This window comes from Molossus molossus, unplaced genomic scaffold, assembly GCF_014108415.1.
Source record: "Molossus molossus isolate mMolMol1 unplaced genomic scaffold, mMolMol1.p scaffold_m16_p_13, whole genome shotgun sequence".
In the NCBI taxonomy this organism is placed as follows: domain Eukaryota; kingdom Metazoa; phylum Chordata; class Mammalia; order Chiroptera; family Molossidae; genus Molossus; species Molossus molossus.
In genome coordinates, this window is record NW_023425348.1 from 55,689,757 (window position 1) to 55,701,871 (window position 12,115).

Consider the following 12,115-nt stretch of genomic DNA (forward strand, 5'->3'; position numbering starts at 1 on the left):
TTTTTTGCAACATCCAGTACCAAGGACAAGACATGCATGCAAGCTTTTCTTGCTGTCTCCTTTTTTTCCCAGTAAGGTTGCTTTTCTCATTCATCTTACATGGAGGGTTGGGTCCCAGCTTTGTGGAAGGGTCTCACATTTGATTCCCTGTTTTTGTAGCCCCCAGATTTGCCCTATTATTACCCATGCCCCACATAGGTATTAAGATAAGTTCTCCAGTGTTGGTAGAAAATCTGAGAGAAAAAGGCAAATCTGGAGGTTGCTTGTCTCCCAAGATTCACGTTGACTTTTGCATAGGGCTCTGTGAAATCTTTGTTCCTTCCAGTTCAGAGAAACATTTAGAATACTGGGTTTAAAAAAATATATATATATATATACTTTAACTAACATTCTTACAATTTAATTAGAAAAGTGTGGTAAATTAGTACACTAATGCCCCCAGTGAATTAGTCCTCCCTGATTGGAGCTTCTTTGCAATGTAACTTGCCTACTCCAGCTCCTGCCATCAAAAGTGAGGTCTGGCCCTGGCCAGTTTGGCTCAGCGGTTAGAGCGTCAGCCCACAGACTGGAGAGTCCGGGGTTTGGTTCCTGCTAAGGGCATGTACCTCGGTTGCAGTGTGTCCCCGGCCCTGGTTGGGGTTGTATGGTTGGCTGCCACTTGATGTGTCTCTCTCACATCGATGTTTCTCTCTCTCTCTCTTCCTCCATCTCTCCCTCCCTGCTCTATCTGAACATAAATGCAAAAATGTCCTCGGGTGATAAAAAAAAAAAGAAAAAGAAAAAGTGAGGTCTGTTTCTTCACCCCTTGGCTCTGGGCTGTGCTGTGACTTGCTCCGACAATAGAATGTGGTATAACTGACTTAAGAGGCCTTTCAGCTTTTGCTTTCCTGGAACACTTCCAGCATCACCCGAACAAATCCTAGATGAAAGATCACATGCAGAGAGAGCCGAGCCATCGACGCCATCTCTGCTTAGACCTCAGACATATGAGTGAGGACATCTGACAATGGCTATTCTCCACCCAACCCACGAACTGAAAGCAGCCCCGTGAGTGAGCTCAGGTGAGACAAGCAGGATCTCTCAGCCAATCCAGTTGTGAGAGAGAATACATTTTGTTTGAAGCCACTATGTTTTGGGGTGGTCAAAGCCAATAGGAAACTGATACAAAGGGTCATTGGGATATCTAATCTCCCATGTTGCTGGGAAAAGCTGTTCCCAGTGTGGAGGGTGGGAACCTAAAAGGAGTGAAGAGGGCATCCATGTTGGAGGAGGGAGGCAGGAAGTGGTGAAAAAGAAATTAGTTACAGAAAGGGGAATGATCAAATCATGTGTTAAAAATAATGGGAGTCAGTTTTCTCACTGTTGGAAAAGGGAGTTACAAATATGGAAAAAAAGAAAACTAAAATCCAAGGGCATTTCACTGGAATTGGAGGGTACCAATATAAACACACACACTCTCTCTCTCTCTATGTTATGTGTAATTACATACACATGTTACCTAACTTGCCCATTAAGATATACTGAGAGAAGTAGTACCCTAAAAGCAATGAGCACACCTAGTATCCCGATCTTAACTTCTAGAAACCATTCTCCACTAAAAGAAATCACATGTCTTTGGTGAAATGGCTAATTCAAGGAAAGGAAAGTATCAGATGTGTTGGGAACATTTTTTTTGGTGTTAGAAAGTTACAAAGTGTTCAAAAAATGATAGAGACATCTCAAAAGGACATAGAAACTAGTTGAAGGGCCTCTGACTAGCCAAATATGGCACGATTTGATTATCAAAAAATGATGATAGTAATGGACTATAATCCATTTAATAAAATAGGAATCCAAGTGTCCTGGCTGGTTTGGCTCAGTGGTTAGAGTGTCAGCCCACAGACCAGAGAGTAGTATGTTCGATTCTGGTCAAAGGCACATACCTCAGATGCAGTTCGTCCCCAGCCTTGGTTGGGGTCATGCTGAGGAAACCAGTCAATGTGTCCCTCTCACATCGATATTTCTCTCTCCCTCCCTCCCACTCATCTGAAGATAAATGGAAAAATATCTTCAGGTAAGGATTAAAAAAAAAGGAATCCAAGCAGCTGTGTACAGACATTTAAAAAAATTAATGAATTAAGTGAAAGTTTGGTGAGACACAATACAGTTACATGGTATCAGTTACTCCCCACAAATGATTAATTACACACACACAGAGTGACTTTACAGTGGAGAAGCATGGCAGACACCACTTTAATCAAACTTTTCATCACTAGTAATGTGACACATTGAAATCATGCATGACATATAGGATGCAATCAGAAGAACACAGCTTTACCACCGTGGTGTGCCTGTCAAAGATGGGTAGCTTGTATCTAACCACGAGGAAACAGAGACAAACCTGTGTCAGTTAGCTACGGCTGTGTAAAAAATTACACCCAAACTTTGAGGATTAAACAGTATTTATTAGGGTACAGGGAATCAAATATATGGTGACAGAAGGAGACTTGGCTTTGAGTAGTAAACACACAGTGCAATATACAGATGGTGTATTATAGAACTGTACGGTTGAAACCTACATAGTTTTATTGACCAATGTCACCTCAATAAATTTAATTTAAAAAAAGTTTAAAGACAGTATTTATTGTCTTTCACAGTTTCTGTCGGTCAGGAATTTGGGATCGGCTTGGATGTGCAGCTCTGACTTATGCTCTCCCCTGAGGTTGCAGGAAAACCCACTACCTTCATGGCTGTCAAATTAATGTGGCTGCTAATGAAATGTGTTAGTTTATCTCCATGTGGGCTTCTCTATGTGGCTATTTGAGCATCCTCATGATACAATAGCTGGCAAGCTCTGTAATAATCGAAGGCAGAAGCTGCAATGTCTTTTATGACCTAACCTCTAGATACATACCATCACTTCTCCACTACTCTACTGGTCACATGGGTCACCTCTGATTCACAGAGGGAGGGGACTACACAAGGGTGAGAATACCAGGAGACGAGAATCATTGCAGGCCATCTTGGAGACTGGCTACCACAAACCCCAATTAAGGGACAAAACTGCTGACCTGTAATCTTCCAAAGCATTAAAACCACGAAAGTTAAGCAAATGCCAAGGTACTGACTCATATTAAAGGTGACTAAAGAAACATAACAACTGAATACAACACATAATTTGGGACTGGCCACTATTAGATAATTGGGGAAAACTGAATGAGGTTTGAGTCTCAAAGGTCAGTGTTAATTTCTGAATTTAGATGGTTGTACAATGTTGTACAGGTATACCTCATTTTATTGTGCGTCACTTTATTGGGCTTCACAGATGCTGTGGTTTTTACAAATTGAAGGTGAGACCTTCCACCAGCAGAAAGATTACAACCTGCTTTATTGCGATACTCACTTTATTGTGGCGGTCTGGATCCAAACTTGCAATATCTCTGGGGTATGCATACATACTGGAATTTTTTTGCTTGAAGGAAAGACACAATAAATAATTTAGGAGTGATGGGGGTAACATGTCTCAAGTACCTCTCATCTTTTCTGAATATTTGAGATTGTTGAAAGAAAAACACACATAGCTTTAAATCCAAAAATATTATTTAAACTACTTAAAACACAGATGCTTAGGGGTTTTTATAATTCCTTAACCCAGATTATTTTAATGAGCCTTCTTTATAAAAGTCAGTGCACTTTAAACTTGCAAAACACAGAAAAAGCCAAAGAAAATATCTATGTATAGCATTTTGGCACGTAGCTTTCTAGTTCTTTATCTGTGTGTACATATTTACATACACTTAAAAAATAAATTATAAACATGATTTTATATTTTTATCATAAACCTTCAGGTCAATAATGTTCGTCTACAATATGAAGAGAGATTACTTACCTGCTTTCATACGTCAAGTCAGCAACGAAGCTGAGGTCTAGGACAAGTTTTGCCTGCCTCAAAAAATGTAGGTACCTTTTCTGCCTGTACCAACCCCACTCCCTGCCCAAACAGGGAAAAAAACCCAAAACAGCTCAGTACTATTTTTAAACCACCAAAACCCAAAATGAAGCAACAATGGCAATAACATTTGCCAGCTATGCAGCTCTTCATAGTTCCCAGCACCCATTCACACCCGTAGCCCAGGATCTTCCAAAGAGGGGTATTATGTTTTAATGTGCCACCTTCATCCTCAGGTCATTTACATAGCAAATAGCTGTGACGGTCTCTATTTCACAATATTATTTTCAGAAGGCTTATTTAAAATAGTGCTGCGAGGTTTACCCCTGGCCCCTTGTTAAGTGATGATGGAATATGTGTGTGTATGAGTCAACAAACCAATATTTGAATATCCGCTGTGCACAGGATTCTGCATCTAAAAACTCATAGGAGTGCAAAGATGACCATGCTAATTCCTTGCCAGGAAGCACCCTGAAATTCAGCTGGTGAGAGAAGAAAAACATCCATACAATACACAGCAGCACCAAGTGGTCTGTGCTCAGTGGTGGGAGTCAGAGAAGTATGACAGGCTTTTGTTACCAAAAATACTTCGTGAGAAGGACCAACTTGAGCTCAGCCCCCAAAGATGGAAGGGATGTGCGTGGTGCAAGTATTTCTGGCAAGAGAAATAGCATAAATGAAGATGCAGGCACTGAAAAGTTTTTGGTGAAGAGATGAGTGTGTTTAGATGACAAAGAGAAAAATGGGTAAGAAGTTAGGTCAGAGACTGATTGTGGAGAGACTTGAATGACACATTCAGAACAAATTTTATTAAATGGGAAGCAACTGATTTGGAGAGTCAGGCCCTAAGTGGAGAATGAGGATGTAGAGTCTTCCTGCGGACAGCTTCCCAAAGCCAACTGGTAGAGAAATGAAAGGGAAGATGGGATGGTGGCCCCTACGAGTCAATAAAAGTTATTAACATCAGTGGGGAAGCTGTGCATACTTGAAGGCTGAAGAGACAGCGCTGGTGGAGAGAGAAAGATAGATGATGATGAGAGAAAGAATAATGAGTGAAGCAAGTTCTCCAGCAAGGGAGAATCCGAAACACATGTTGATGGAGAAGTTGGGGGGGGGGTGTCTTTGAGAAGGAGGGAAATCGCCTACTGCGATACAGGAAAGACAGAAACTGGTCTAGGTACAGAGATGGAATGGTTTGAAGCAGAGAGGTAAAAGATATGTTGTCCCAGGCTAGGCCTAAGCTCAGTGGATTCAGGGCAGCAGGCAAGAAGTGGTCTGGTCTGGAGAGTCATGGTGATCATTTAAAATGAGGTTGAAAGGTGAAGGGATTAGGAAGTACTAATTGGTGGTTTCAAAATAGGCACAGAATGTGAGGTAAAGCATAGAAAATATAGTCAACAATGTTGTGGTGATTGTGTATGTTGCCAGGTAGGCACTTGAATTATCAGTGGGAAAACTCTGTGAAGTATATTAACGTCTATCTGCTGTGATGTACATCTGAAACTAATAAAAAATAGTGTTGAATGCAAACTGTAATAAAAAAATTAGAATATAATGAGCTTGATGGCTCAGGGGATAGAGAGAGAAGAGACAGAAATTCGCCTGATGAGAGACCACAGACGTACAGAGGCAAATCCATGTCCTTGGTTAGTGACCTTTTCCTACAAGTGTGAGTTGGGGCTCTCCTTGGGGGTGGATAAATTCCTCCAGCTCTTGATTTATTCCTTCTCCAATGGACTTGGAATTCTCTGGAGCTAGGATTACCTAGGTTCTGTGGCTGTACTGTCCAGTAGAATTTTCTGTGATGATATAAATGTTGTATATTTGTACTTCTCAATCTGGTAGCCACTGGCTACATGGTGGCTTCTCAGCACCTGGAAATATGGCTAATGTGATTGAGGAAATGAATTTACAATTTTACTTAATATTAATTAATTTAAATAGCCACACATGACTAGTGGTCACCTCAATGGACAGAACAGCTATTGAATGGCCCTTTTCTCCTGGTGAAGAAGGAGATAACACCTTCCACAGGAGTTGAGGAATGCATGGGGTCAGATAGAAGATTTGCTATTTATTGAGAGGTGCTAGTTCTCTCAGTGACAACTCTGGTTGATCCTCCCATGAGTAAGCTTGAAGTTTCAGAAACCCCATATCCTCTTCTTTTTGCTCATGATAAACACACTCACAAAGATCAATTATTTTGGAGAATAATTTTTTTATGACTAGATTCTGAGTGTTTTCTTACCTCAATGACAGTCCTGTCCTTAAAACCATATTATCTGGGAAGCCAAGTCTTCTTGATGAGAAAATGTGGGAACACAGGAGACTCTTTGCTGAGGCCAAAGTGGCTTCTGTGCTTCTTTCGCAGTCACAGGGAGGAAGTGTGGAGTCCGAGAAATAGTTTCAGCCTAGTATCAGAGACCTTGATTCAAACTTTGGTCCTTAAAGAAGTTATCCAACCATTTTAACTCTATAGCTATCAAATGAAAAGAATGATACCTACTTAAATGGGCTGCTGCCAGTGTGTTACATATAAATAACAACTTATTTATATTTATTCCACACCGATTGTCAGCTAATGTGCTAGGTACTAAGAATAAAATGGTAGTCAAAGCACATATGGTTCTTATTCCATTAACTTATGTTCTGGTGTGGGAAGATAGGCATTAATCAAATAATTACAGACATATATTTATATATTATATGTTTATAATATAATTGTTATACAAAATTTCAGACTGTGATAGGTCCAGGAAGGGAGAGTTTAGGTGATTTTTAAAATCTCTGCAGATTTTCTGACATTCTCTAAAGGGAAGACTCTAATTCCCCTCATTTCTAACAAAGAGAATATGGCAGAAGTGATGCTATGTGTCTTGTGAGGCTAGTTTAGAAAAAGAAGAAGTTTTTTTCTCCCCTTCCCTCTCTCTTTCTCAATGCTTGGTTTTGAATTCAAGTCACCATGATGTGAAAAGCCCAAGCACAAGAAATATGAAGAGGTCCATGTGTGAAGAAATGAAGTTCTATTACCAAAACCAACACCAACTTGCCAGCCATAGGAGTGAACAGTCTTGAAGTGGGAACTCCAGTCCCAGTCAAACCTTCAGGTAACTGCATTCCTGGCTGACATTTGACTACATCTCATGAGAGACTACAAGCCAGAACCACCAAGTCATTCCCAAATACCTGACCCACAGAAATCATGAGATAATAAATGATTGTTACTGTTAAAGACATTATGTTTTGGAGATATTTGTTGTCCAGCATTAGATAACTAATACAATAGAAAACCATGTGATAAAGTCTGAAGATCAGGAAAAAAACCTCACTTGATGAAATAACATTTGAGCTAATAACAGGAGGAGAGGAATGAATTAGACAAAGAGGAGGGAAAAGTATTCCAAGGAGCTATGCTAACACAAACAAGGGCCCCATGGACACATAATAAATTTAAGGAACTAAAATGTATCCAGTAGGCTAGGAACACCCAGTTGAAAGGGAGAAATGCAAGATGCCTGAAAAGGTAGGGAGAGGTTGGTTCATGCAGGGCCTTAAATGGACTTTTCCTAAATATAGTAGACCACTCTGGAAGGGTATTCAGCAGGTAGGGATGTATCAAGCCTGACATCTAGGTTTCTGATGCTTTCCCCAAATATGGGAAACACCTGACAAAGATGATATTTCTAGTGGAAGATGATAGTTATGGACAGGTTGTTTGACATAATTTTTGAGATACCCAGGTGATACTGTCATTCAGGAAATTGGACATATATGTCTGGAGTTTCAAGAAGAGATACGGATTGCATGTACATGTTTGAAAGACAACAGCAAACAAATAGTAATTGAAACCAATGGAGTGAATTAGCTACAATCAGTTGGAGTGAATAGCAAGTGAGAAGAGAAGAAAACCTAGGATCCAGAACTGTACGATTTAACAGCTAGCTAGAGGAGAATGGGTCAGCAAAGGGAAGTGAGAGAGAGCAGCCAGAGAAGTAGGAGAAAAACTAAGAGATTGTGCCAGGGAGAGAGCGAGATTATATCAGGGAGGTGACAGTCAACAATTTGAATGATCCAAGATAGGGTGGATAAAAGGTCCATTGAGCTAGCTACACTGAGTCATGAGTAAGTGATGGAAGCAGAAGCCCAACTGGAGAGAGTCAAGGAATAGTGGGAGGTACAGAAATGGAGGTAAGGTGGTCAAACAATTCCTTTCAAAAGTTTAGCTGTGAAAGGAAGGAGAGAGGACAGTAGCTGGGGATGAGGTTAGAGCAATTGGCTATTTTTTGTTGTTTTTAAGATGGGAGAGAGACTTCTGTATGTTTAAATGCTGATGGAAAATATCCAGGATAGAGTGACGTTGAAGATCTAGAAGAGAGGAAATGACACATACTAAATGGATTGTGAAAATGTGGGAGGAGATTAAGATTCAGAAGCAGGTCAAGCCCTGGGCACATGGGAGGCATTTGAATATTGGCAGCTCTTCTCAAGATTTATTTTTATTTATGTATTTCTTTATTTGTTTGTTTATTACTTTTAATCCTTACCTGAGGAGGATATTTTTTCCATTGATTTTTAGAAAGAGTGGAAGGGAGGGGGAGAGGGACAGAGAGACAAAGAAAAATGTTGATATGAGAAAGACACATCGATTAGTTGCCTCCCACAGGTTCCCTGACCGGGCCAGGAATCGAACCTTCAACCCAGATATGTGTGCTGGACCAGGAATCAAACTGGTGACCCTTCAGTGCTCAGGCCGACGCTCAATCCACTGAACCACACCGGCCAGCTAAGATTTATTTTTAATGTTTAACAATTGTGAAATATAACAGATATGTAGAAAAGAGTACTTAAAACAAATATATAGCCCGGCTAGTGTTGCTCAGTGGTTGAGCACTGACCCATGCACCAAGAGGTTGCCAGTTTGATTCCCAGTCAGGGCATCTGCCCAGGTTGCAGGCTCGATCACCAGTGTGGGGCATGCAGGAGGCGGCCAATCGATGTTCTCTCTCATCGATGTTTCTATCTCTCTCTCCCCCTCCATCTAAAATTCAATGAAAAAAAAAATCTTATGAAAAAATAAAATAAAATGAAACACTCTACAGGCAAATCAGGAATTTACTGAAATAACAAAACAAATATATAGTTCAATGAATCACTATAGTGAACACCCATGTAACCAGAGAAAAGTATTACATTGCCAGCACTCCAGAAGCCCCCTCCCATGGTTCCTTCCCTTGTCACAACACCCTATCCCTACTGATACCATGACTCCAGCTTTACTGGTACTTACTTCAGGTTCTTCTATTACGTGTTTTCTTCATTCTAGTTTTGCCACCTAAATATACATCCCTAAATGATGCTGTTAAATTTTGCTTGTTTTTAAACTTTATATAAACATAACTATATACTACATAGATTCTTTTATTTCATGCTCCTTTCATTCAATATTATATTTTTAGGATTCATCCATGTTACTGTATGAAGGTATACTTCCTTCATTTTCAACCCTGTATAGTATTCCACTGTGTGATTACATCACAATTCCTTTATCCTCTGTACCATTAGTGGACATTTGGTTTGCTTCTTGTTTGGGGTTCTTACAAAAATGCCCCAGCGAACATTCTTATACATATGTACTGGTGCACATGTACCTGAATTTCTATTGGCTGTATTCCTAAGAGCAATTTCTGGGTCATAGAGTATGCATATCTTCAACTTCACTAGCCAATATCAAACTTTTCCAAAGTGGTTGTATCAATTTACACTCCTATAAGAAAAGGTGGTCAACTTCATTCAAAATGAGACAAATTATATCATTATTATTAACACATCTTTGCGTGTCTTACAAAGCATTCTCTTCCTGAGCCAGGTGCTTCTTTAGGGTAAGTTCTAACCCAGTGATTTTCAACCTTTTTAATCTCATGGCACACATAAACTAATTACTAAAATTGTGTGGCATACCAAAAATATTTTTTGCCGATTTGACAAAAAAATAGGTATTATTTGGTTCATTCACACCAGATAGCTTTTGTTGTATTGGCTATTGCCATTTTTTAACTTGACAGTTGTAAGGGAAAAGAGGTAAGTGCCCCTGACTAAATAGTCAGGTACTGCATGTTTTAAAAATTCTTGCCGCATACCAGTTGAAAATCATTGCTCTAACCCACTGGCTCTCCTTTCTAGCTAAAGGTCTACTCAGAGTTCCTATCTCAGCATGATTTGTTACCATTAAGTAGATCCCTGTTTCTCTAATGTCTTACAAGTTAGTTTCTTCCTTGGTAATACTTGGGATAACTGTCTTATATCATTAGTGATACAAGTAATGTTACATCTCAGGGTGGGTCACTAGGACAGATGGTTGATCTTTAGCATTCTGTATAGTGCTATATTTGGGTGGTTGAATGAAAGGTTACGAGCATAAAATCTGGAGCTGGACTGCCTGGGTTTGAATCTTCACTCAAGAATTATTCCCATTTATGTGTAGGTCTCGGGCAGTGTACACTTAGCTGAATGAGACCCAGTCTGCTTTCTAGCAGCTCAGATATGGGGGCATCATCCCAGTACAATGGTACAGGTAGTGTGTCTGGTGCAAGGAGGTTTGAGGGTCCTAGGAAGGAAACATCTAATTGAGCAGGCTTCCTGGAAGAAAAAAAATATGCCCACAAATGGGAGAAATTGGAGAGAATACTGGTCAGGAAGTCACAGTATATCATGTAGAAATCCCAGGCCAAGGAATTTTTCTGTAATTCAGTAATGATGGGAGACCTTGTATTGCCAGGTGGCTATGAGATGGGAGCTAGACTTTGAAAGGCACCCAGGTGTACTGGGCCAACACTAGTGATTTAGTAACCCTATTTGTTGCCCAGCCGGTGTGATTCAGTGAACCTCATTCCATGGACTGGGAGATTCTGGTTCTATTCCTGGTCAGGTCACATGCCCAGGTTGTGGGCTTGACTTCCAGTAGGGGGCAGCCAATCGATGTTTCTCTCTCATAGATGTTTCTATCTCTCCCTTCCTCTTTCTCTAAAAAATATTAAAAAAAAAAAAATATATATATATATATATATATATATATATATGAAAGAAACCCTATTGTTTGGCTGGCACTACCATCAGACTCTACCAGGTGCTTTTATAAGACGAGAATAGCTGAAGAGATATGTCTAGTACAGTTTTAATGTAAAATTAATTATGTTTTTACACATTTCCAAAAACCAGTGCTAAGGTGGCTGACCTTGGTGGATACCTACACAAGAGAGAAAATTATATACAACTAAATACAGGTACATGCAAATAAGTACAGGTAAGACTGGGGATATTTAAGGTTGGTGAACTCTATCAATGTCAATATCCTGATTGTGATTTTGGAAGACATCACCACTGGGGAGAACTGGGCAAAGTGAACAATTTTTTGGTGGTGTTATTCTTTACAATTGTATATAAATTAATTTTCTCAACAAAAATTTCAATAAAAATATGCACTAGTAAAATTTACGTTTTGTAGAAAGAGAGTCACATTCTCCTTCTTCCAGCTATCTATATTTAGGGGATTCCTGGGGCACATAAATTAGGTGCCCCAACTGGAAAGAAGAGCAAAGGAACTACTTTGCTATTTTGTTCTGAGTGAAACTGCAGTTTACAATTACTCCAGATTTGTGACAGTTCTGCCACAGTCAGTCAACTTTACCCGGATGTTTTCTGATTTACCCACTGGGTCTACTATATCACTTTTGGGTCACTACCTCCAAAAGTAGGATTATAATTCTCTTATAAAAGTGAAGTTTACCTAAAAAAAAAAAAGGATAAAAAATATAGCATTTTGTAATACAGGGAGTTTTTACCTGAGCCATTACTTTAGGAAAGAACAACCCACAGAGATGCGTGAACTTAATTTCTTGAGTGACTTGGAGAAGACCACGCTAAAAGCGCAGGGCTATTACGAACTTTGTAATGATCATTTCCCAGCTATGCTAAAGGGTTCCTTTCCCAACGGCAGGGCCTACTTGGGCTTGAAAGGGCGCCCCAAACTTTTATAAAGTGAAAGAAAAGAAATATAGAAATGGCAGGCTGGGAATCTGGCCCCGGGAAGACGTCCACTGCGCTGGAGGACAACCACCTGAATTTCCAGAAAAGAAACTTCACTTCCCCAGACGCGCAGATTTTCGTGAGTCCAGGAGATGTCTTGGCGGC